This window comes from Manis javanica, chromosome 1, assembly GCF_040802235.1.
Source record: "Manis javanica isolate MJ-LG chromosome 1, MJ_LKY, whole genome shotgun sequence".
NCBI lineage: Eukaryota > Metazoa > Chordata > Mammalia > Pholidota > Manidae > Manis > Manis javanica.
In genome coordinates this window covers 53,666,036-53,692,262 of record NC_133156.1, presented here as the reverse complement: position 1 = coordinate 53,692,262, position 26,227 = coordinate 53,666,036, and the positions used below count along the sequence as shown (strand labels likewise).

Sequence of the window (26,227 nt, the reverse complement as noted above, 5' to 3'; positions counted from 1 at the left end):
TGACTATTTTACATGCGTATGAAATGAAAGTCTCTGTTTTGAATACAGAGATCTGTACTGGGAGCCAGGGTAGTAGCCCCCAGGCAGGAGCTTAGGGGACTCCTCTCTAGAGAAGCTGACCAGCCTAAGAGCAAAACCAGTTCACCACTTTTTTACACAATAGGGAAGCTCCACACTCAACAAGCCTCACTGATGAGCTTCCAAACAGCTCTTCAGCTCTTCAGGCCGAGCAGCAGCCAAAGCCACTAGACAACCAACCGAAGCTCCTGAAACAAACCAGACAGAAAATGGGACCCAAAGGTGACAGAGACAGAGCAGAAGCAAACTGCCAAAAACCACGAGAAAAGCAGCAGCAATAATTTCCTCAGAACAAGACGAGTGACATCCCTATGATTAAAGCCTATAAAGATGAAAGGTTAGAGGATAAGAGAGAGCTCTCGTGAACAGAGAAGCAGATGAGGGCCCTAAAGTCCTTTGCCCTTCCAGAGTCCAGGGAGGAGCATGTCAGAGAACTGAGCAACAAGCTTTAGGCATCAGGGCACCTCCTTCCTGTAGATCGGTGGCAAAGACACGTTTGAAAACTGGTGGATTTGTCCACCAGCGTAGGTCCTAACATCTGTTGTTCATTTAATCTCCACAACAACCCTGCTAGGTACGAATTATGCCCTCATTTTATGCACAGAATCCCAAAAAGGTAGAGTATTAGGTCAATATCTATAAAATAGTTTTGCAGGCCATTGCAATTTCTATGGTCCAATCTAACATATGGTATAAGGTTATACTGCAACTTTCTTTGGCCTGATACAAAATGTTGAAAGATAAGACATCATCATCTGCTATTTTTTTTCATATGTTACCCCTAAATCTCAAAGAAAAAGAATATGTATTTTCGTAGTGGTTGCTGAAGTCCTCTTCCCTAGGTCGGCTACAGCCAATTTGCAGCAAAACCACAGTGTGAATGGTGAGTGAGTGAGTGACTGAGTGAGTGTGTGTGTGTGGTTTAGGTGAAGAAATCAAATTCCTGTATCAACCAAAGTCCAAAGAGACAGAGTGTGCATATTAGTAGGAGTGTGGGTTGGAAACAAAAGGCTCATTGCTGGGTCTTTTCACCAGGCTGCCTCTGTGCACAGGTGTAGCTCTTGGTGGAAAAGCACAACTCCTTAGGGTCCAGGCACCCATCTAGGAGCTTTATTTGTTCTTATGTCTGCCCTTGCTAACTGCTAGCTTGACTCCTTTCTCCCTGCCACCTTAAATGAAATCTTTGAGGGATGGAAATTCGGCCATAATTTCTTTGGTCACTCATCTCACATAATAACAAATCCTCCCTAGACACTTACAGTCTCCATAATAGTCTCATTTCCATAATTAAAATTTCCAGTCTGGGTAATTGAAGAAACTCCAAATTTTTTTCAAGTGAATATATGTCTCCTCCCCCAACTGGGGCATGCTTAGGGCTGGGAGGTCACTATCCACCCCTCCTCTGGCTTCTCCAGGTGAAACGGAGGGTGGGGCTGGGGAGAGCTGATCTCCCCAGCACCCATGTCCCTGGCTGTGGTTTTCTCTGGCTTTGGCAGAGGGGTAAGCTTGACTCTTTCCCTCCTGGGTACTCTGTAGGTTCTTAGAAACCCTTAGCATTGGGGGTCTCCTAACTAATGCCTGTAAGGCAGGAATTGTCTCTGCTGGCTGGCTCTATACCAGTCCCCTCACCCTTGTAGACTAATCACGGGAGTCATGGCCTTTTGGGTAAACTTTCCAGCCATCTCTCTCTGCTGCACGGTCCACATACCCATGGAAGATGCTCATGCACTGTGTACCCCAGCACAGCTGGAGTGCTGGCCGTTCCCAATCAGTGCCCCTCCTCTCCCCACGTCTCTCCTCAGCCCAGCCTCCTCTTGTTTGTAGACTTCTCCAATGGGGGGCAAACTCCAGCCCATATGTTCCCCCAAACTTCAGGGACATAGGCCAAGATCTCTAAGTGAAAGGGAGTGCTCCCATCTTCTGCCTTGGGATGGGGCCAAGAGAAAATGCCATGGCATTCTAGCAGATTTTCCCAAGAATGTCTTTCCCCTTAAGCTCTTCATTCTCGGTACTTTTATACCATCAAGTGGGTGTGGGGCTCAGCAATCTTGAAAAGCTGGGTTTTGTCCCCCACCTTTGTAAGTCCTGCATAGGTGAAGTAGCTTCTCACTTTGCAATGGGTGGAAAACATGCCACCTATTGTTTATTTTCAACTTTTTGGATCTTTGTAAAATTATTGCGAGAAGGGTCCCATTTTGGTATAGTTACATGAATATGCTACACAGGCAGATATATGACTGGTAGATATAGAGGAAGAAGGTACTTGGGTGTGTGTCTGTCTGTGCCTGTGGAGAGTATGTGGGGCTGAGATATATGTAGGTGACATACACCTGTGTGTGTGGTGCGGGGAAACGATCTCTGTAGGTGTTTGCCTGGCGTGTGCATGCACATGCATGTGCATGGGTTTGAAGCACATACTTGTGCGGTATGTGCAGGTACAGATCTCATGTGTAATTCCTTAGTTTTCCCCATGGTTCCATTTGCTCCAGGACACAAGTTTTCCTCCACAACCTCGAAAGCCTCTCTGGTAAGTACAGACCAGAGCACAGGCCTTTACCAGCCTGGGAAGCAAGCATGACACGCCCTTCTCACAGCTGCATGAGGACCTAGCAGGCAGGTTGTGAGGGAAAGGTGATCAGAGCTGCCCTTCAGTAGAGCAAGGTATTGGCCTTTCAGCTCCCCGTTGAGGAGACAGAGAACAATGATCTGATTTGCCTTAAAGCCAAAGCCCCTTTCCAGGTTTTGCCTCTTAGCTGAATGCCAAGGGGGAGGGAGGGAAGATTCCTGCAAAGCTTATCACATTTGTGAATCAAGATGATTTCCCCTTCATTTTTGTACATGAACCACATGAGGAGCCCATGTGAGTCTTACTTAAGTACCTGCATGTGACTCACTCATCCTCCTGTCTGTGGTGTCACGAGGCAGAGTGATTGCATGCACCGAGGTCACCGTGAGTGTAGGTACACGTGTGCGTGTGCTCAGGCCCTCAGTGAGGGCAATCAGATGAGTGAATGAACATCACTGGAATAGGCCTTCGGTAGTGCCAGGGGCCTGTTTCCATGGCAACGCACAGAGAAAGCCAGAGAATCAGGGAGAAGTTGCCAGATGCCATGGTCACGGCAGGGCCGCCACAGCACACAGGAAGGAAAAATCCTGGCCTGAGTGGAGTGGGGGAGGGAGGTTTGTTCCCTTCTTGTGAAGAATTTGCTGTTCATTCTGCTGCATGTAACCAGTAAACAACAGCCTCCCAGGAATAAGCAATTGCACTTCCACTGCCCTTTCCCCAGAGGATCCAGGAGTCCACCCTTGTACCTGGACAAGCAACATCCCTGTGAGTAAAGGCACTAGCCAGAAGGGCTGGCTGTTGGGCAAGGACTTGAATTGGTCATTGCAGAAGTAAGGAAAAGACCCAATAAGTCTCATTCTCCTAATTGGGCCAGGGTCATGAGATGACCCAGTAAACACCCAAAGCAGTTGGTTTTGAGGTGATTAAGACAGTGATGCTCTTTCTTCTAGGAAACAATCACACCATTCATGAACTTTTAGTTTGAGAATCCCTGCAGGTCACTGACTCTTTACAGATCAGTCCATGAGTCCATTCATTCCTTCACTGGGTATATGTCTACTAAGGACCTACTATGTGCTTGAGATGTGCTCTGGAAAGGCAGCAGTTCAAGAGTTCAGCAGGATCCCTGCCCTCAAAGATCTGACATTTAAAGGGGGTATTGACAATGAACAAGATTAATAACAGGCATATAGCATCTGAGATGTTGATAGATGCACGGAGAAAAATACAGCGAGGAAAAAGCCACAGAGGGAGGTGGGTAACTGGGGTGGGATATTTCTCCTTATAAAGGAGACAGATTGTTGATAAGATGACCTATGAGCAGAGATATGAAGAAATGGAGGGAGTACACCATGGAGATACTAGTGGGTAAGAAGGTTCTGGGCAGAGAGAGTGCAAGAGCAAAGGCCCTGGGGCAGGGGCCTGCAAAGCTTATTCAGATAACTGCAGGAAGGCCAGAGAGAAGCAGAGCTGGCCAGTGGGAGCATAAGAGGAGTTAAGGTCACAGAAATAACAATGCCAAATTTTGTGGGTCTTGAAGGCCTCTTCAAGATCTTTACTCTTGCCCTAGTGAAAGGAGAAGTCTCTTGGGATTTTTGATCACAGAAGAGACAATGATCTTATTTGTACTTTTTTTCTATTTTTTTTATTGTGCTAAAATAAACATTAAAAAATTACCATCTAGACCATTTTTAAGTGTACAATTCAGTAGTATTAAGTGTATTCATAGTGTTGTACAACCATTACCACCATCTCCACAATTCTTTTCATTTTTTAAAACGGAAACTCTATACACGTTAAGCAACTCCTTATTCCCCCCATCCCTATCCCCTAGCAACCACCATCCTACTTTGTGTCTCTAGGATTTTGTATACCACAATTATAGGTAAGAATATATGAAAACCTGAGAATGAATATTACACTTAATGGTGAAAGACTGAAAGCTTTTCCTCTAAGATCAGGAACAAGGCAAGGATTCCAAATTTTATTCAACATTATAGTCAAAAGTTCTAGCCAGACAAATTAGGCAAAAGAAAGAAATAAAAGGCATCCAAATTGGAAATGAACAAGCAAATATCTCTCTAAGACCCTGCTCTCAATTTTTTTGGGTATATACCCAGAAGTGGACTGGCTGAATCCTACAGTATTTCTATTTTTAATTTTTTGAGGAACTGTCATACTGTTTTCCACAGCAGCTGTCCCATTTTACATTGCCACCAACAGTATCCTAACGGTCCAATTTCTCTACAACCTCACCAACATATGTTTTCTGGGATTTGTTTTGGGAGTGCATTTTTTTACAGTCATTTTGAGTGTGAGGTATTATCCAATTATTCTTTTTTGATAGGCATTTCCCTAATGATAAGTATTTTAGTTCATTTAGTCTACTATACCAAAGTACCACAGACTCTGTAGCTTACAAACAACCAAAGTTTATTGCTCACAGTTCTGGAGGCTGAATGTCTGAGATCAGGGGGTAGCATGGTCAGGTGAGGGCTCTCTTCCAGGCAAGGAGTGTTGGAGCTTGTAGCAAAATGGTAGTAGTGGAAGGAAGTGGGTAGATTCCAGAAATATTTAAAACCTGAATAGATGGTATTTCCTGACAAATTGAATGTGGGGTATGAAAGAAAGAGAAATTAAGGACGACTTAAAGATTGTTGGTCTGAACAATTGGAAGTGGACTTACCATTTACTAATATAGGAAGTTTATCTTGGACATATTAAATTGGATCTCTTCTATTTTTTTCACCAAAATATTAAGTTAGACAACCATCTAGGTATATAGAGGCATTGAATAAGGAGGGGAAATATGAGTCTGAATTTCAAGGGAGAGGTCCAGGGTAGAGACATAAATGTAGGAGTCATCAGTGTGTTGATGGTCTGTGAAGCCATAAGTCTGGCTGAGGTCCCCTAGGGAGTGAGAGGAAAAAGAAAGGAAGGGAAGGGAGGAGGGGAGGGGAGGGGACAGGAGAGGAGAGGCAAAGGGAAGCAGTCACCAGGATCTGGGCACTTTTGCATCAAGAGATCAGACCAATGAGAGAAAACAAAGGAAAAAGACTAAGACATTCAGCGGTATCCCTAAGTCAGGTGGAGAACGAGTTTCAGAAAAGAAAGAATGATCAAACATGACAAATGCCATTGCCATTCAAAATGGGACCACTGGGTTAGCAATGGGGAGGCCATCCTGAGGGTACAGGGAGGACCTTACTGAGAATGGGAGACACTGACAATGGCTCCAAGCACAGTCCCCTTGTGAAGAACAAGAGCTACTTACTCTTCAAATGTTTGCTTCATGCATTCTTTCCAACCGATGTATATGAGCAAATAATAATAAAAATAATAAAAAGCAAAGATTGCACTTATTAACTACACACCATGTGCCAGCCACTGGGCTTTACATGAGGGTCTCTTCCACCCTAACGCATTGGTATAATTGTTGTTCCCATTTATGTTGAAGTCCAGGTGGCAACCTTAGCCTCTCCTCAGAAGCCTGAGTCTATTTTTTTTGTGTGATAAAAAACACATAACATAAAATATACCATTATAACCATTTTAAGTGCACAGCCCAGTAGTGTTAAGTATATTCTCACTGTTGTGCAAAAGATCTCCAGATCTTTTTCACCTTGCAACCCTGAAAGTGTCCCCATTATACAATTCCCCATTTCCTCCTCCCCCAAGCCTGTGGCAACGACTATTCTAATTTCTGTTTCTGTGAATTTGACTACACTAGGAAGCTTGTATAGGTGTAATTACACAGTATTTGCTGATGTTGTGCATGGCTTACTTCCCTTAACACAGTGTCCTCAAGGTTCATCCATGTTATAGCACATGTCTTCCTTTCTAGCAGAATAATTGTATATATCACATTTCATTTATCCATTCATCTCTCAGTGGTCACTTGAGTTGCTTCTGTCTCTCTGCTATTCTCATAAAGTTGCTATGAACATGCATGTGCAAATCCTACTTTGAATTATTTTGGAGATATGTGTGTGTGTGTGTGTGTGTGTGTGTGTGTGTGTGTGTGTGTGTGTGTGAGTGTGTGTGTGTGTGTGTGTGTATGGGGTAAAGGGGGTGGCGGTGCAGTCCTGCCTTAATGGAGCATGTCATCAGGGAACAGAGACAACTGTACCTGTAACTCCAGGTGTTTTGAATGCACGAAGACCAGGGTGTTAAGGGACATCGATGGCAGAGCCTACTGACCCAAAGGAGGAGAAAAAGAGGAAGAAGATCCAGATCCTGCCCCTAAGGTGCACAGACTACAAAAGAAAAGTTATTAATCAAAGGGACTTAGCACTGGGTTTATAGCCTTCAGATGGGGAAATCTCATGATCTTAATGCAACCAGAACAGATTGAATAAATGTTTTAGATTTACAATAGCAAAATAATAATGATGATGATGTTGATGATGACTAACCTTTACTGAGAGTTTAACCTGTGCTAGACACTGTGCAAAGAGCCTGACACATTTTATCATATTGAGTCCTTGCAATATAAGTACTATTACTATCCTGCTTCTACAGATGAGGAAACTGAGGCTGAGGAGGTGAGGCCATTTGCCAGACTCTCAGGCCCGTGGTCTGGTAAGCCACCATTCAATTGCCGCCTGCCGACAGCCCCTGCCCTCAGGTCAACGCCAGTCCCTCCTCCCCTGGGCTGGGTGAGCCAGATTTATGCAGGGGCCGTGGGGGGCCCCAGCAGCATGGGGCCTTTGCCACTGACACAGGCAGCAGCAGATTTCAACACACAGATTTCCTCACCTTCCTTTCCCAACATGTGACCCTCTAACCCCGCACTGCAGGAACGACAGGCAGAGGAGGAGAGGGGGCTGAGCCCTGGAAGGGGTAGACCTCACCTCTTGGTACCCCATGGGCTCCCCACGGCTCTCCGGTGTCCCCTGGCAAGCTCTGTCACACAGCAGCCTGAGTGGTCTTTTCAAAAGTGTAAGGTTGATTCTGTCACTCCCACCACTACGACTACAACCTTCTGCAGTTTCCCACTGCTCCTAATAGAAGTTGTGCTCCCTATCCCGGCCTGCCAGACCCCTGGGCCACTGCGCCTGCCACCACTCCCACGTGACCTCAGCCCACTGCCTCCCCAAATCTGGCCAAGCTGGCTGAATCCTGTCTCTTGTCCATTCATTGATCAAATGTCCCTTTTCCAGAAAGGCCTTCCCTAGCCATTTTAGGTATATTAACCCTATCCTTCCCTGCTTACTCTCTATCACATAAACTATTTTTTTTTATTTTACTGGGATAAAATTTAACATAACATAGCAACATAAAGTTACCATTTTAACAATTTTTAAGTGTACACTTCAGTAGCTCTAAGTACATTCACAGTGTTGTGCAACCATCCATTTCCAGAACTTTTTCATCATCCCAAGGAGAAATTTGATACCCATTAAACAACAATTCCCTAGTCCACCTGCCCTCCCAGCCCCTGATAAGCTCTATTCTAGTTTCCAGCTCCAAGAACGTTCCTGTTCTAAGTACCTCATGTTCGTGGAGTCCTATAGTGTTCGTCCTTTCATGTCTGACTTAGCATAATACCCTCAAGGCTCATCCATGCCAGAGCCTGTGTCAGAATGTCCTTCCTTTTTAAGGTTGAATCATACACCATTGTATGTACATAGCACACTTTGTTTATTCATCTGTTGATGGATATTTGGGTTGTTTCCACCATTTGGCTGTTTTAAGTAGAGCTGTTACAAACACTGGCATACAAATATTGATTTGAGGCCTTGCTTGCAATACTTTTGGGGGCCACATAACCTGACAATGGCCCTTCTAATACACCACTACCTCAAATGCTGTTTCTTGTTCCTTCAATGGCTGACTTGTTTTCCATTTCCCCCCAGAAGCCTCCTTTGATGTGGGAACCTTGCCTGTTTGGTTTGTAGTCATTATCACAGTGGCTATAGTGTCTCACTCACAGTAGGGGCTCCAAAAACATTTTTTAAATGATTGAATGTATAAGTAACAGTTGAGCCACCAGACTAGCCACTTTTAAAATGAGGACATGTTCGAAACGCTAAAATGCTGACAGATATTCACAGGCATGATTTCTAACGTTTTCTTTTTAAAACAATCAACTTCAATACTACATGTACAAAAGTAACATGTGTCCCACAGTTAATGGAAATGAAAGGCACCTGAACGACCCACAAAGCCTCGGGGGGTTGGAGGCTGAGCTTAAATGAAGGAGTAATGAAAGAAAGTGTTCCAGCCACCTGTCAGCATGCAGCGTCAGATAAGGTGGAGGTTTGGGGTGTCCTGGGACAAAGGCCCAGTGACCCCCTCCCTGCAGGGACCACTATCTACCCCGGTGGAGCGCAAGCTGTTTGCAGGCCCTGATCCCCAGCACTGATGGGCAGAGGGGAGAAAGCAACTCTGTAAGTCTCAGTGAAACAGTGGCATCAGTGCAGCAGGCTGCCAGGAGGCTCTGCTCCTAAACTGAGCTAGCTCTCCCCTCCCTCAGGGGCACCGGAGCTGTGTCACTTGCTCTCTTCACTATTCATGCCTTCCTCTTTCTAAGCAAGCCATAGATCCCTAGGTCCCATCACCTATGTATCCTGTGTACCCTCCTTTTGTGAGTGTTTGTGGGTGTGGGTATGTGTATATATGTGTAGACATATGTGCAAGCATGTGGGTGTGCATGTGTATATGAGTATATGTCTGTGATATTGTGATCGACAATTACAAATATATATTTGGGTTACATCCGCATTTCTGGCACAGAGCTCCTAAAACTCTTCGGATGTCCTAAGTGAAAAACATGATTGAAGTATCTCCTGTTATTCATAATAAGCCACTTTCAACCACACATGAATTTGTTGATAAGGTGACTTCCAGAAAGCCCCTAAGGATGGAGGTTGGTTGCCAGGGAACCAAACATGATTAGAGGTTTGGAAATTTCAGTCCAAATCCCTGACCTCCTGGGAGGAGAGAAGAACTAGAGGGAGGTTCAATCAATCACCAATGGCCCAGTGATTTAATGAATCATGCCTATGTAAGGAAGGTGCTATAAAAACCAAAAGGATGGAGGCTGGAGAGCTTCTTGGTTGAACCCTGAGATCTGGGGAGAGTAGCACATTCTGACGGCATGCGAGCACCACACCCTGTCCCCATACCCTACCCTATGCCTCTATTCCACCTATTTCTAAGCTATATCCTTTTACAATAAACTGGTGATCTCTTAAGTAAGATGTTTTCCTGAGTTCTGTGAGCTGCTCTAGCAAACTAATGGAGCCCAAGGAGGAGGTTGTGGGAACCTCTGATTTACAGCCTGTCGGTCAGCCCAGCTGACAACCTGGACTTGTGAATGGTATCTCAAGAGGGGAGCAGTCTCGTGGGACTGAGCCCTTCACCTATGGGATCTGATGCTATCTCTAGGTAGATAGTGTCAGAATTGAGCTGAATTGTAGAACATACAGTCAATGTTCACTAAGAATTGAGTTAATTGACTGGTGGTGTTGAAAAAGACACAATGGGATATGTGAGTGTGTGTGTGTATATGTGGGTGTAGAAGTGTGTGTATGTGTGTACTGTAGGGGAGAAAAACTTCCTTTCTTCCATTCTAGGTTCTTTGGTTGATCTAATAATTAAATGGACATTAGATTAAGAGGAGTAAACCAAATTTAATTTCATTCATCTGGGAGCTTATAAAATTATGAGACTCAGAGAAGTGATCAAAATAAGCAATTTTATACCTTTTAGACAAAGAAACAATAAATTTGTGAAGAATTGATGAGACAAAGAAGTTTGGGTTTGAGGTAGTAAATTAGTTAGAAGTAACAGGAGTGTCTCTACAGCCTTCTCTGCCCCACACCCTATCTCTGTGATAAGGATGTCTCTTTACCTCCTGGTGCAGGGAGGGTGCCTTTCACATGGGAAATTTATTTCCTGCTTCCAGGGAGACAAAGAAGGGTCAGTGTGTCCTTCTTGTACTGGCTGTTTCTTAAGTAATTTTAATTCAAAAGAACCAGTATGCCAAAATGGCATATTTGGGGGCAGCATGCCCTGAACCCCATCAGCACACATGTGTGGGTGTGTTTAACTGTATGATCTTTGGACTCAGGTCTGGATTTAATGTCAACAAGACTGTGCCACTTATAAGCTGCAGGACTTTAGATAACTCACACAAACTCCCTGATCCTCTGTTTTATCGTTTATAAAAACAGATGAAAAGTCAAAACTCCCTGCTCCTGGGGGATTTGTGCGTAAACTGACCTAATGTCTTCAAGCATTCCACACAGTACCTGCTCACAATAAGTGCTAATAAAGTGTGACTGTTACTTTCATTCTTTTTATTTTACTGTTCAAACTGCTGACTAAGATTCTCATTGTCGGTCACCTCTTATGCCCAATAAACTATACTCTGCTTTTTTGCAGCTAAGAGTCCTGTACAAAGGGATGGTATTCATCAAAGAAATGAGTTTTATTCGCCAAGCACATAGCAGAGTGGCACATAATTCCAATCACTCTTGTGTCTTTCACCCATTTCCTAACTGAATCCTCACCCTGACCCTCATTTAATGTCCAGTGTACAGATGAGACAATTGTGGCTCAGAGAATGGAAGGTCACACATCCAGCCACTAGTGGAGCTGCTATCTGAACCCAAGTCTAGGCACTTCAGGGTCATGTTCCCTGCTCTCTCTAACACTGTGGATGGCTACAGGGTCAGCCCACCAGGCTGCTGGAGAGAGTATCCCAGCAGAGGACACAGGATAACCAAAGGCCCAGGGAAGAAAGTACATGTGTGATTCTGGGGTCAGAGCAAATGTGAAGAGGGTGAGGGTGAGGCTAGAGGCTAGAAAGGTGAGTGAAGACCAAGTAAGACCAGATCATAAGGAGGCCTTGAAAGCCGCAGGAGGAGTGGGGGATTGCCCAAGCCTGCGGGTGTGAAGCAAGGAAACCAGAAGGTCAATTTTGAGCTTAAGCAAAGTGACTGTTGCACATCCCATAAAAATAAACCCAGAGCTGCTCCAGGGAAGAATTCAGGAGAAATGGCAGTGGCCTGGGCTGGAAAGCATGTCTCAGGAAGCAGCAACCTGCTGGGAGCCTGCTGGGTCCTCATGCTTACTTTACATGCCAAAGCGCCTCTGTCCCTGGCGGGCGGGCCAGGGGCTGGGGCTCAGCAGCAGTCTCCCCATCTCACCGTTCAGAGCCAGTGGGACTTATGCTGCAGGTGGGAATTCCAGGAGCCCACAGAGATGTCAGGGAGGGTCTGACAGGGCCCTTTTGGAGCAGGGAGGTCGCCAAAAGCAGCGGTGTCATGGCCATTAGAACACACACTAGCAGAGCGCCAGGATGACCCCCCGGGGTGTTACTTTGCGTTTTGTACTCCTGTGCTCACTCCTCCTCCAGTACAAACAGGTCGCGCCATGCTATAGCAGGATGCTCCATGACAAGCTCCTTTCCTGGCTTTTGCATGTTAAAAGCCCGAACTTAACATTATTATGCTGCAGGGAAAAGAAAAAGAGCCAAGTGCATTTGAGTGCCATGAGACAGGGGAGAGTCCCCAAGGCTGGGATGCATGGAGGCTGGCAGTGCCAGTGGAGGTGGCTGGGTGGCACATTTAACTAAGGGAGGCCAGAGCCTGGCATAACAAAAACAGATATGCCTTCCTTCTGGGGACCCCACAGGAGGAGAGCAAGCAGAGGCCTGGGCTGGGAAGTGTGTCTGAGGAGGCAGCAACCCACTAGGACCTGCTGCGTCCGCACACTTGTCTTCAGATAGGGAGGGAGGGCCACAGTAGCCACGGCTGCGGGGTGGGACTAATGACCCATTTCAGATGGGAAACCCCCAGATTGTGGGCTGCCCAAAAGAAGGGTCCTATCACCTCACTGAGATCAACTTTATAGCCACCTCAGCAAAAATGTGGACTGCAGGTCAGATTTAATTAAAATTCAAGGAAATAAAATAATGTAACATTTCTTGCACAGTCAAGTTTATGGAGTGGGAATCACATACCACATTTATTAACAGGACATAAAACACTGAGGTTTTCATCAGGAATTGTCTGCTTGCTAGGAACAGAGTTTTCCTCAGAAAATTCACATAAAAAGGAGCTGTAAGAAGTGCACCAGGCTTCACGGCCACCACAGCCAGTCAGCTGTGTTTCTCTGGCTTCAAGGCTTAGCCCTGCTTCTCTCTGGTCACGTGCTCTGCTCTCTTTCTCTGCAGACCCCCACTGTTGGCAAGTTTTCCCTTTCGGCTTCAAACTCTGGTCCAGTGCTTAACCACTACCGGGGACCAGAACATGAAAAAATAAAGGCCCAAGTCATGTCCTATCGTGGAATTTTGTTAGTACATTAGCCAATAGGATAATATTGCAGACAAATTGCAGCAAGGTAGACAAATTCTACACCCACATCCCTTGCCCTGCTAAATATATCCAATGGGTCCCTATTATTGATGAGAGGTCAAAAATGAAGGCCTGAAATAACAGATAGACCCAATGGCACATACACCAATGGAGTCCTTCCCAGTATACAAAACACGTACTAGAGTCATTTCTTAAATTCTTTATCTTTTTTATTAATTCCAGGAAACAATTTGTTTCAGGATCAGCAGAACTTTTTAGGAATTTCCTACTGGAATTTCAGTATACTGTATATTGTATTTATAAGAAGAAAATATTATGGTTTCTTTTACAAATATCTTATAATTACTTTCAATATATGTACAATGAAAAATATTTCCAACATTTTTCCTACGAAAATTGGGATTATAGTACCAATACCCCAACTGGCAGCATGCCATAATATGACAAATGTGGTACTTCACTGAAACTCAGTTTCCCCACCTGTAAACAGGGATATCAAGAGAGTCTACTGTGCAGGACTGGTGTGAGAATGAAAGGAAGTACACAGGAGTATATAAGTGTTCAATACATATTAGTTATTCTTCTTAAAACATTGCAGCTAGGGGCTAACACTATCTAATTGATCCAGGGCCTCTTGGTTTAAATTCTCCAAAAGATTAATCTGATTGTTATGGAGTGTGTCCCTCCAGGGTCAGGAATCTTCTGGAATCTGGTCCATTTAGCTTGGCCAGGGGAGAGGGGTCGTGCCACATAAACATGGCCACTTAGGCCAAACTGCTCCCTCGTGAGGAGGGTAATTACCAAGAAAACAGATGACTAGGTCTGCAATGACTGTGTCTGGAATCAACAATAAGAGGATTTTAAGTCCCAGAGCTAGAAGGGTAATTGAGATGATCCGGCCCAGTTGCTCCAATTTCACATGTTTAGAAACTGAGGGTTTAAGAAACACACTGAACTACCTGAGCCCACATAGTAGATTGGAGGCAGAGGCTGCTCCAGGAACCAGGAAGGAGTTTTCTTCCCAACCCATGTCCTCTCCAGTGGGGCGGGAGGCCTGCCAGGCATGGAGGGGAGCCCACTGCTGACCCATCCGCCACATTACTTCCCCCTTTCTTCTTTAGAGCCCATGAGCTCAATGGTGACACAGCCTTGTCCATAGCCTGGAATCCCAGCTCAGTCTCCTGGCCTTCTGCTGCCCAGAGCCCCAACCTGCACAACCGGATTCCACAGGTTCCATCCAGCCAAGCATGTCTGAGTCCCACATGTATTCCTCCTCTGCTCAGTGAGCAGGTCCCTCTACCTGGAATACCCGCCTTCTCCTCCCCACCCACCCATATGACCTCCACAGACCCTGTAGCAGACTACCACCTCTGAGAGGGCTTCCCTAATGCCTGCCCCTACCACACCTCCCAATTTCTGTGTACTTTCCTCTCTCTGAGGAAAGACCCTTCCCTGCCTCATCCATGGGACACATAATGCATACTGCCTGCTAATTTTAATTCTCTTATATGTTCTCTCTTGAGGTTTAGAAACTGTGTCTTAAACATCTTTATCAACAAATCACCCAGTGCTGTGCTGGCTGTTTCAGAGATGCTCAGTGACATTTATTGAATGAGTAAGTGAGTGAGTGCGTGAGTGCGTGCGTGCGTAGAGTGAACAAATAAGTGAATGATTGGCATGACTGTCAGTCAGGATCCCTTCTGTCCCTCAGATTCCTGTGAGTTGGACCAGCAGCAGCCTTTCTGGCCCCCGGATTCCTGGAAAGGTGGTGAGGGTCCTGGTCTATTCACACCAGTGAGAGCAGCCCATTAAGGAGGACTTACTGGGGTGGGTCAGGCTGGAGGGTGGCAGAGTGACCCTGTTATCACTCCCATTTCACCAATGAGGAAACTGAGTCTCAGAGATGAATTTGTCTGCTGCTGGGGGGAGGGGGTGTCACATGAGTGGCCTGCACCTGACTGGTAATTCAGTCTGGGTTGAGGCTGATCCCATAGTTGGTGCACTGACCACAGACCACTTACCTCCTGGACAGGCCATGTGCAGACTGGGCCCCCGGGATGCAAACGAGAAGGTCCCACCACCAATTTCCAGGAGTACCTCAGGGGCCTGGTGGGCTCTGACCAGAGGCCAGCCCTGAGGAGGCAACGGAAACCCAGGGTCCCACGTGCCAACCAGGAGCAAGGCTGAACAGCGGTCATGTGAGCACAAAGGAAAGGTCCCTAACTGAGGGAAGCAAGTAGCCCCTCCCTCTGCATAACAAAATCTCTGGTCTCTTTGACCTTTAAACTTTCCTATAAGACAAGTGGGTTGAGGGTCATTAAACCTGACTTAACTGAGTAGCAAACTGAGTAGCAGAGAGCTAGGTGAACAACCCAAGGCCGCTCAGGGGCCACCGGAGAACCTTCTTTCCTGGCTCCCTCCCTGACTGACCACATGCCTTCCCACTGTCCTGCAGGGAAATCTTGTTGCAGGCTGTCAGCTCTTAGCTCCCAAACACACCCTTCTTTCCTCGGCTGCCCAGGCTTTGCTCAAGCTGTTCTCCGGCCTGAATGCCCTTTCCCCACCCTAAACTTTCCAGAGCCTCCAGCTTTGCAGATCCACCCAGATCTCCTTCTCAAAATTTCTCCAGATCTTCTCCAATCTGAATAAACTAAACCCCTCTACCACCCCAAAGAATCTCTCCCTATATCAGTCTCTGATTTAATACCTCTTTAAATAAGAACACAAGTGCCTGGAACAACGCCTGGCACATCTTATGTGTTAATCAGACCATATTCTTTGCAACAATATGGTGTTCAGCAGCTTTTGACTAAATTAAGGTGAGAGTGACTGAATGAACAAATAAAGGACCTCCTGCCTGCCTTTCATCACTGTTGAGAGGGTTCATTTCAGTGAGATGACCTCTGGTTCCCAGCACAGAGTAGGTGCCTATAACCTGATCACCAGCATGAGTTGTTTTGAAGCAATGCTGTCTTCCAGGCCGCACCCAGCCAGCATAGCTGGATTTCCTGAATGGGGCAAATGCCAACACAAAGGCCCCAGCAGGCCTGGCACCAAGAGCTGCCCACTGATCTCTAGAAAGGAGCAAAGTCTACAGCCCCACCCACCCACCCTCAGTCCTGCTTGTTCAGTGGCTGTCCACTTCCCTGCAGTTTGGGGAAGAAAAAGAAGGAGGGGAAATCAGGTTCAACCAGATGGTCAAGCTGTTCTTTTAATCAGCTGTTGTGGAGACCTGGGGCCATGGTCAGGGGGTGTGGCTGCAAAGCAGGCCAGGGTGGCTCCTGGTTACAGCACAGGCCCTGGATCTGCATGCAAATACTGACCTTGTGGGGACAGCTGTTGTGACCCTGGCAAGGCTCCCTCCCTCTCTGAGGCTCAGATTCCTCACCTGCAAAATGCAGTAATAATCAGTTGCCAAAGATTAACCTGCAGACAGATACTGACTTGGGACATGTTCTTACCCTTGCATGGCATAACAAGAAAAATAATAGCAATGAACATCGATACCTATATCACCACATATAGATAAATATGGACATACATACATATATATATATACCATAATAGGTTATACAATTGTCCTCTCTTAAGGGGGACTGGCCTTTATTGTGAAATTATATCCCTCCTCTATTTCTAGTTTTGTAGTACCAAGGGCTAAAGGTCTCTGCTCTTGCTGTTCCTTCTGCCTAGATTCCTTAACCCACCCCACCCACCCACCACAAGACTCACCCTCTCACCAGCTTCAGAGCTTTGCTCAAATGTCCCCTTCCCAAGGACACCTTCTGTGACTGCCTATTTAAAATACAACCCACCCACGATGTGCCCTGTCCCCTGCCCTGTCCTGTTTTCCTCCATAGCACTTAACCACCACTGAACCTGTTATTTATTTCCTGTTTTGGTCCATTGTCTGACTTGCCCCACGAGGGCAGGGATTTTTGTCTACCTTGTTCACAGCTGTATCTTGGGACCTGAAATAACGCCTGACACATAGCAGGCCCTCAACAAACATTTGTCAAATAAATAAACAATTGAATGGATATTTGTTTTCCAATGTCTTTCGATGGCGAAATAAAAAGCGAGCAACTCAAACACTTTGCAGCTCCCCAGATCAGGCATTGGAAAGGGGGGTGGATTTTACTGGTCTATGAAATTTCTGAATTCACTGAGAAAATGCGTGTAAAGGGAAAACTCAGGAGATGGTAACGGTGATTCCTCTCCTCCTCCCCTTCTCCCCCTCCTCCTCTGATCTTATCTGTCCTCACTGGGACTGTCCCCAAGCCCTGCACAACCGCAGGAACTCTCTGTCCTCTCAATTTACCCAATTCACTTACTTTCTTTAAAGATCCTGATTAGAGACTGGCTTGGGAGAACCACCTGGGGAAAACAGGTATAATGAAGGGTTGGCCATCCTGGGAGACCTGGAAACCTGTATCAGCAACGCCGGTCAGGATTTGGTTGCTTTTATGATGCCAGGTCACAAATGAAACAAATAAAGGTTTGTTTGTTTGCTTCTCAGTTCTGGGTCTGCTGTTCAGGAAAGTCAAAAGTGCTTATAGGATAACTGCAGCCCTGGAGGTGTTGGCACCAGGCAGGAAGGCCTAGAGAAGCTGAGGACAAATACCTACTGCCTGAAGGAGGGCAGGGTGAGCCCCAGGACCCCAGGCCAGAGCCAGAAGAAAGCTCAGAGACCAAACAGACTGGGGAGTCTGAGGCCCAGAGAGGTGCTGGGACTGACTCAAGACCTCACTAGGAAACAACAAAACCAAGACGCTGGAGTTTTTCCTGTCTCCCTGTCCAGCCCCATCTGACCAGAGCAAGAGGGCCTCCAGCCCTGGGCTCTGCACTTCAGAGAACCTCCACTCTGGCCCTCCCACTGCCCACAAGTGAGGAATCTTGGGGAATAAGAGGATGTGTCCAGTTGGAGCCCTGAACCTCCCCTCAGGTGACGCTCCAGGTTCCCAGAACCCTGGGATCCCCTGTTAAATTCCCAGGCCTCCACAGACCCTCTCCCCTGTCCCACTCTCCCTCGGGTGGGCCCCACAGCCAGTGGGTGCTGCTTGCTGGAGGTGGGGGGATGTGAGGGCTGCCTGCGTGGGGGCCCCTTCCAGTGTAGGAAGATGTGGGGACTAGGGAGAGCAGCTGGCAGTTGCCGGTGTGAAACTCTGCAGTTGGGCCTAATTCCACGTTATTAGGAAGTTCTGTTTGTCACTTTAAGTGATAAAATACACTTTATTTAACAGTTTGTCTGCTGGATTTATAACTTCTGAACTATTTAGACTATGGTTTGTGACCCCATCTGGGGCGAGCCTGTTGTCAGGGGCGTGCTCTGCCGCAGAAGGCGGCCTGCAGCACGGGCCGGTGGGGCAGGGGCGAGCCACGGGGCTCCGCACCGAGGGAGGGTGGCTGCCGCCTCGCGCAGGCGCTTTGCTTGCTGGGTCTAGGGCCATCTTCGCATCCCTTTTTCAGCTGCGGAAACTCAAGCTCGCAAAGCTTTGGCCAAGGTCCCACAGCCGGGACAGATGACCCAGGGGCTCTGGCCACTCCCAAATGAATGGCAATTTTGAAATAACAAAAGAAGGGGACAGGGAGAGATGTTTCTTCCCCTCCAGAAAGGCCCCTTCAGCAGCCATGGGCTGTCCTGACTGGGCATCCGGGGGCTGCTTTCCCCTGCTGGCGGGGGTGGGCAGGTGCTGTGGCTACTGCTAGGATCCAAGCGTCCACTGTGCCGTGACTTCTCAGGGGGAAGCTTGATTTAGGGGCGGTGAGGGAAGCACCCAGAAAGTAGAAACTGGCACCGGGATGTGCCAGCGGATATGAGGCTGGGATGAGGTTTCCTGGGAAGTCAGCCTTCCCTGTATCTTTCCCAGGGAGCCCCACATCTTCATTAAGTTGACTTTCTGCAAAAGGGAGACCCCCCCCCCCACCCTGCCAGAGCTTCTGTTTAATTGCGTCTGATGAAATGACCTGAACCAGAAGTCTCCGTCTGCCCTGAACACTCACCCATTTAGGACTCTAAACACTGCTCCCCTCAGCCACTCACCTCATCTCTCCCCATGTCCTCTCCTGGCTCCCTGGGCCCCACTTACAGCTTCCTAAGCTGCCTCTTTTTCTTTGCACATGCAGCTCCCCCAGAATGCCCTTTCCCCTCTTTCTTTACCCGGCCCGCCAGCTTTTTCTCCTTCTGGAGCCAGCTCAGCTCCAGTTCCTCTGGCCTCTCCCAGTTGCCTCTAGGATGTGTTCTCTACTCCCTAGTCCTCTATGCCTCCTTCTATAAAGGACTCCAAACACCATAGGCTGAATCCTACTGTTTGTCCCCTATAGTAATTTGGGGACAGGGACTGGATATTATTCTTTTCTCTGTCCCAGTGCACATCTCAGGACTGGAACCCAGAAGGTGCTCAGGAAAGGTGGGCTGAGGGCAGAGTCCCCCTCAAAGGGTATGTTCTCAGCATGACCTTATTTGCTATTTACTTACTGAGGAGGACTGACCAGGACCCGCTCTTATTATTCTCATTTTATCACTGGGGAGGCTGAGCGGCACTTGGTCACACACGTGTCTGGGGGCTGAGGCATCTGCAAAGCAGGCCTGGTCTTTGCTCTGCTTGGCTGGGGCCAGGGAGTCACAGCAGCACAGCTATGGGATGCCCAGCGGAGTGCAAGGTGGCCTCTGGCCTTTCTCTCAACAATGGCCGGACTTTGCCCTGGGGAGTTTGGGTGAGGACAGCAGGGACCCTCCCTCTCCCAGGACTGGCAGAAGCCCAGGCTGGGGGCATTTCCAGCAGTAGCTGAGTGCAGCCTCAGGAGTACACCAATGCAGGGTAGGGAGGAGGGCAAAAGTCAATTGCAAAACCCCATATGTGACAGCCTCACTGCTGAGTCAACTCCTGAGGCCTGCTGGTGACCAAAATCAGGGGCCACAAACTCAGAATTGCCAATTCAGTACAGATGCTGTTGAGTCTCTGGCCTCCGACATCCAGTTCTTCTTTGGGCCTTCCTAATCCCCTTCTGTAGGGCACAGATGTTATTTTTGCTTTTTTTCTAACATACCCCCCTTTCTTTGGGTGACAGCTCTCCAGTTGTCCTTGGAGATTTTCTTCCCCACTCTCAACCCAGGGGACACTGGACTCTCTCCCCATCCCGAAACACCAAAGACGGTCATCTGTCCTGAGCCTATCCAATCAGAACATTCTCTCTCTCCAGGATGAGAACATGATGGAAGCATAGCAAATGAGATTCAGTTCCAAGAATTTCGCCAGAAATGTTGGAAAAGAGACCTTCTCTTTTCTACAGGGATTGCTTAGCTATGCAAATATGTCAGCCTGGAGTAACTGGGGCCTCCACATGCCTGGCAGCCACCTGAGAATAAGACCACCCCAGAGGAAAGCAGGAGTAAGAGAGGGTGCAAGGAGAAGACCCAACCTTCAAGCCACCTACAAAACTCAAAATGTACCTCTCACTTTCCATCTATGTAGACTAATACTTTCCTCTTTGCTTAAGCACATTTTAAATTTGGTTTTTTGTCACTTGTAAACAAAAGATTTCTGACTAACACCACCTGGTTAATCATATTTATTCTATCTTCTGCTCTAGTCTCACTCTCTATGCCCTAGTTTAAGCCTCATCATTGGTCTTGACATCTTTACTCTGGATTATTGTACCAGACCACCAACTGATAATTACAACAGAGTAACTGTGGAAGTTGAATAATTGCTACTTGTGTGCACTTCATATTTATTACAGTGACCCTGCAAATTATTTTCACGTCATAACTAACAAAGAGACCAAGGGTCAGAGAGATAAGGGACTTGTACACAGTAAGCAGTGGGGCTGAGATTTGAACTCAGATGGTCTGGCTACAAAGCACATGCTCTTTGACCTCAGCCTCATCCTGCTTCATTTAACTCAAGGTGGCTCTTATTTCTCTCCCCAAAATAGCAGACTTTTAGGTGGGGACACTTTGCTCCTTCAGAAGCACAGAGCCATGAGTGTAGCCAGATTCTGTCAGATCTAGACTTGATGGACACTTTTTAGGAGCACTAACTGTACTTTTGACCCACCATTTTTCTTCTGCCTTCATTTTCCTTTCTCCTATTCCATATTCATCCTTATTTTGCTGCCGTTTACTCATTGGCTAGACTTAGGTCATGTGACCATCACTGCCCAATCACTGAGGCCAGGAGACAAGTTATCTGATTGGGTTGCCTTGGGTCACATGCTTTGCCCTGGGTCTTATTTCCACCTAAACCAGGTGGATGGAAAGGGGGAGATCTCCAGAGATAAATCAAGGTGCTGGTGTCAGAGGCGTGGCCCCTCCTTCTCATCCCTTGCCCAAGACCTCAGCCACCCACAGCAACAATCATTTATTTGATTTTACAGTGTGCCAAACCCAAGGCTGAGCAAATGGAAGGACAAAGAGTGATTGGGCACGGACTTGTTGCTGACCCAGATGGTGAGGAGCTCACTATCTGAGAGTAAGAGGACCATGGATGAACTGTCATGGGATGTCATGGGATGAAGCCACAGCCAAGGAAGCACAGAGCACAACAGAAACGGTTCATTTTGCTTGGGGTGGGGGAGGGGGCATGGAAGAAACAGTATTGAGTAGGAAATGAGAGGTGGGCTTCAAAGAGTATGGCAGCTTTTTTTCAGGAAGGATGGTAGGGGAAAAGCATTTCTAGCAGAGGGGAACAGCATGTGCAGAGGTACAGAAGCATGAGAAATCTGCTGCGTTCTTGGAAGAGAGTGTAGTTGGGAGACAATGCAAGACAAGGAAGGGTGGGAGGGGGTTAGCCTAAGGAATAAAGGAAAATAAAAGCAGAAAATCAACTTCTAGTGTTTGGATGACTTTTTCTGGCCTTTCTCTAAGCTTTGCTTAGACAACCCAAGAGAAAGTTGGTTCTTCCCCTCTCCACAGTTTCCCTCAGGAGAAAAAAGGTTCATTCAGAACCAGATGAAGAAATGCCTAGGGAGCTGAGTGTGGAATGGAGAGATCAAGCCAGCCTGAGACTTGAGCAAGGGAAGAGAGGCTGGGGAGGAGGGCCACTTCCAAGAAAGACACAGGTAGGTCGCTAAACTCAGTAAGAACTTCCATGCCAAGCCCTACACTGGACCTTGGGGATACAGACATTAATAAGACAGGACTCCTGTCTCTACAGGCACACAGGCTGGCGGGAGAGACACACAGGAGATGGCAAAGACAACAGAGTGGACTGAGTTCTGTGGCTCGGTCTGTGTAGTAAGAGTCTGTGGGAGCAGTAGGAGCACCTGCCCCAGCTCAGAGGCCTGAAGGAAGCTTCCTAGAGGATGTGACATTGGAGCTGGGCCTTAAAGGATGAATAGCAGTTTGTCACCTAAAGACTGAGGAACTCTCATAGTTCCCCACATCCTCCTTCTATTAAGACTGACCATACCTTAGCTACTTGGCCAATGTCTGTCTTTTCTGCTGAGCTCCATGGGGCAGAGACACCATCTGTGTCTGTTGATTTATCTCCTATACCTATACAAGATTCCCTGATACAGAGTAAGTGCTCAATAGATGTGTGTACACGAATGAGCAGCCTGTGCAAGGCTAACAGAGGGTGCAGAATGAGCAGCAGCACAGTGTGGTTTGAGACAAGTTGGGTGGGGCAACAAAATCCAGGGTAGAAATGGCCTTGATTGCTAGATCTGAGTAGTTTGGATTTTATCCTCTAAACAGGGAGGAACACAATCAAATTTGTATTCATTCATTTATTTGACAGGTATTTATTGAGCACTTACTATGTGCCAAGTATTGTGTTAGACCTAGAGATATCCTGGGACAAGATTAACTTCTTCCCCATGTGGGGAGACCTACATTCTCATTGGAAAACAGCAAACATGTGAACAATTAAGAATAACATCTTTTCAGCTAGTGATGAAACACGAAGTATAGAAATGAAGATGGATAAGGTGTTAGAAAGTGATCTTAAGTGGGAGGCTCAGTGCTAGATGGGGAGTGTGTCACATTGGACTGTATTCAGCTGCATGCACCAGAACACCTGACTCACAATAGCCTAACATATAGGAGTTTATTTATATCTCGCAACAGGAAGTCTAAGAGGTAAGCAGTCCAGGGCTGGATGGTCACTCAGTGGTGATGTCAAGAATCATGTTCCACCATCTTCCTGTGCCACTTCCTTACATTATCTCAGATGCTTTAACTTTCTTTTTTTAATGAAGAGAATGAGTTCATGCATTTCATGTTTATTTAAAAATGCATAATGAAAATCACTTCAGCTGATGCCTTACTGACATGTAAATTTCTACATCCAGAAAAATTCAGAAAAGTCTGATGTTCACAAAGATGACTGATTTGAATTTTCTGGGGTGGGAAATAGGGAAAAGGGTCAAAGCCATAACTGGGTTGATGTGATGTATGATTAGATGGCACCGGTGTGTGTGTGTGTGCAAGGTATTCAGTTCCTATAGAGTGAGTAATTCTGTGGAAGCAGGTATTCACAGCAAAAAATAGCCATGAGAGTATAATCACCTCTCCTGCCTTCTCCCACTAAGAAACTTAGAAATATTTTAGGAAGAGCATCGGGCTTCTAAAATGTCACAGAATGGGAGATGTGGGACAAGCTGACTGCAACTGGCACTTGGCTTACTAAAGGATCACCCATCTCTCTGGGGTAGTAGGAAAGATGGGTTTGAGGAGGAAAGTCTGGAAGCAATAGCTGAGGGAGGGATGGGGAAGCTGAATTAGGGCAGGTGACAGGAATGGAGAAGAGAGGACAGCTTTGACAACTGTGGGGGAGAATGTTGAAATAGTTACAGTTAATGCAGATCTGTATGAAGGACTACCCTGAGGTAAGGGGACCCAAATGCAGCTGCAAGAACTGGGGAGTCGCTCCCAAATCACCAACCATGTCAGGTTCCACCATTCAAGAGCTGCTTCTAAGAGGCAGATCCCAAGATGTCCCTTTGGGCCTTCTGGACACTAAGAATTTCCTGCAGTCAGTCTGCCCTTTCTTTATTAGTGGAGCCAGGCAATCACAGAAGCCAAGCACTCAGTGGGTACTGGACATTCATTAATGTCTTGTTAGCCAATGAAAATTCATTAAAAAAACAAAACCATACAGCAGATCTTTCGGGAGTTTGGGGAAATACAGACTAAGCAATCCAGCCCTTGGGCCCTAGTTACTGGACACTTGAGCTAGTCACTAAATGGGGGAAGTTCGGTAGAGAGGCAGTAAAAGTTCCTCTAAAAACTTGGTGCTATGACTTGTTAATTATGCTTCAGAAGATTGGAGACTAATGAAAATTAGGCTTGGGGTGGATTAATGATTGCGCATTGAGCATTGACTTCCCTATACAGAATTTTATTGTTGTTAACAACCATTTGATCAATAAATATGAGAGATGCCCTCTCAAAAAACAAAACAAAACAAAACAAAAAAGTACAGACTTCCAATTGTAAAATAAATAAGTAACCGGGATGTAATGTATAGCATAAGGAATATAGTCAAAATATTGTAACAACTTTGTATGGTGATAGCTGGTAGCTAGAATTATCATGTATATAAATGTTGAATCACTGTGTTGTATACCTGAAACTAATGTAATACTGTGTGTCAACTACCCTTCAATAAAAAAAAAAAAACTTGGTGCTATGACTATCATCTTCTTAGCAAGGAAATGAAGTTGACTGGCTTCAGGAAAGTTCCCTTACAACAGACTATGAATGCACCCATTTTTCTTTAACATAGCTACTAGTTAAACTGGTTTCAGGTCATCAAATATTCCACCCTCCCTGTGCCAGGCACTGTTTTAAGGACTAGGGAACCAGCCGCACGGAAGAAGTCCCTCTCCTCACAGAATTCTGGCAGGAAGAGACACCCGAAGCCCAAATAAACAAGTCCTCCATATGCAGGCTGCCAGGGGTTCCCTTGTATTTTTCTATGTTAAGCTGCGCTCGTGAACATCTTGGTGCCGAACACACCCTTCACTACATAATTCATGTATAAGTCATGCTTTCTTCTTCACTAACCACATCATCTTAAAGACTCGGTCCAGACAGATATGTGCCAGTCCATCAGCAATAGGCAACCTTCTGAGTACATGTCTCATTCCAGCATTTGGCAGAATTAAAGATGGCGAAATGTCCAAACACCAGCCAGTTGACAAACAAAGCCCAGGTGTCTCAACTCACAGGCTGAGACGGTACACATTTCCCATCACCTGGCCTTAAAGCTACCCATTCCAAGCTCCAGCCCAAGCTGGTGGTCCATGGCCAAGTATGCATATATCTCATGATAAAGATATATTAAGTGTACAGCTCTTGATAGGTGACAAAGCACTTTCACATTTGTTATGTCACTCCATACTCCACAAAAGAGAGTTGCTAAATTTGGCAAATGAAGTTCCAGGACACCCAGTTAAATTTGAATGTAATATTTGGGATATATTTATACTTACAAAAATCACTGTGTATCCGAAATTCAAATGTAAACTGGATGTCTTAATGCATTCAGGTTGCTCTAACAAAATACGGTAACTAGGTGGCTTAAAAACAAAATTCTATCTCTCATCGTTCTGAGGAAGTCTGAGATGAACATGCGGGCAGATTTAGCATGAGAACCCTTGTCCTCATCCACAGATGGCTGCCTTTCTGCTGTGTTCTCGCAGGGTGGAAGGGGTGAGGAAGCTCTCTGGGGTCCCTTTTCTCAGGACATTAATTGCATTCATGAGAACTCTGCTCTCATGGCCAAGGCACCTACCAAAGGCTCCACCTTCTAATACCATCACATTGGGTGTTAGGATTTAACACATGAGTTTTGGTGAGACATAAGCATTCAGTCTATAGCATGGGGGACAGTCTGTATTTTATCTAGCAACCCTAACTCTCCCGTCTTCAGAGGTAGGCAATACCAGTGTCCCCATCTGAAAACGGAGCCTCAAAAGTAAATTGCCTAAGGTCAGTAGACCATGGGAGTGACAGCCCTGGGCTCTTTCCCTTTACTGGACCCCAAATTCACCCCTGGGTAGCATTTTCAAGGATGTACTGGAGTGGAGTGCGAGGACCCTGCAAGGGGAGGCTGCAGAGGGACCGGCCACCGTGAGGAGTGCACCTTGTGGTCTGCGGATGAGCAGGCAGAGGAGGAGGTTTCCCACTCTTAGTTGCAACATGTTTTCGGTTTTACTTTACTGTACCAGGGCTTCGGCACCTCAGCCAACAAGACTAGAAATTGCAGGAAGCCATCTGGAGCTGTGTGCTGAGTCATAGGACCTGGGG

General features: G+C 46.4%; 1 long non-coding RNA gene across 1 annotated transcript in view; it reads right to left on the bottom strand.

Moving 5' to 3' along the window:
* Window positions 1-17,129, bottom strand: part of LOC140848507 (uncharacterized) — a 31,353-nt gene extending 14,224 nt beyond the window's left edge. Inside the window, exons 1-2 of the long non-coding RNA XR_012129528.1 lie at window positions 16,702-17,129; window positions 16,296-16,360 (exon numbers count right to left, since the gene is read on the bottom strand). This is a non-coding gene — a long non-coding RNA (uncharacterized lncRNA). The remainder of the gene's footprint in view (window positions 1-16,295; window positions 16,361-16,701) is intronic.
* Between the last annotated feature and the right edge of the window lie 9,098 nt (window positions 17,130-26,227).